The sequence below is a fragment of the Phalaenopsis equestris genome, unplaced genomic scaffold (assembly GCF_001263595.1).
Source record: "Phalaenopsis equestris unplaced genomic scaffold, ASM126359v1 Scaffold000400, whole genome shotgun sequence".
NCBI lineage: Eukaryota > Viridiplantae > Streptophyta > Magnoliopsida > Asparagales > Orchidaceae > Phalaenopsis > Phalaenopsis equestris.
Window position 1 is genome coordinate 791,852 of NW_018164842.1, and position 596 is coordinate 792,447.

Genomic DNA, 596 nt, shown 5'->3' on the forward strand with positions numbered 1-596 from the left:
ATCAAAGCTTCCACTGCTCACCGAATCTGTCGTGATTCGGCTGTCTGCGACGTGATCCGTATGTTCCTCTGTTCGTGAATGTCAAACTTCTCTTCTTCGTCGTTGGCCGCAAACACCTTTACGCGGACACTTCTAGCCAAGAAGTATGGATCTTCCCACAGACGGCGCCAACCATCACTTTGAACAATAAGCCCAAGATATCTAAAATGTTCACACATTATAATCATTTGATCACCCATAGCTAAAACACTGTTACTAGAGCTACTACTACTAAAATTACATTCTATCTATTCAGTTTTATCTCAACAAAAACGAAGACCTTTAGACTCTAATATAGACCTCCATAATTCAAGTTTTGTTTTTAACTCTTTCTCTAGTCTTTTCCACAAGAATGATATTATTAGTGAAAAGAATACATCAAGGTATATTCTCTTATAAATGTCCAGTAACAATATCCATAACTAAATCAAAAAGATATGAGCTTAAAGCCGATTCTTGATGTAATCCCTACTACTAAAGAAAGTTTAATACCACAAAAAAGTCATGGGAAGAGAATTTAAGGAAAAAGCAAGCAAACTTAAATGAGCTGGAATTAA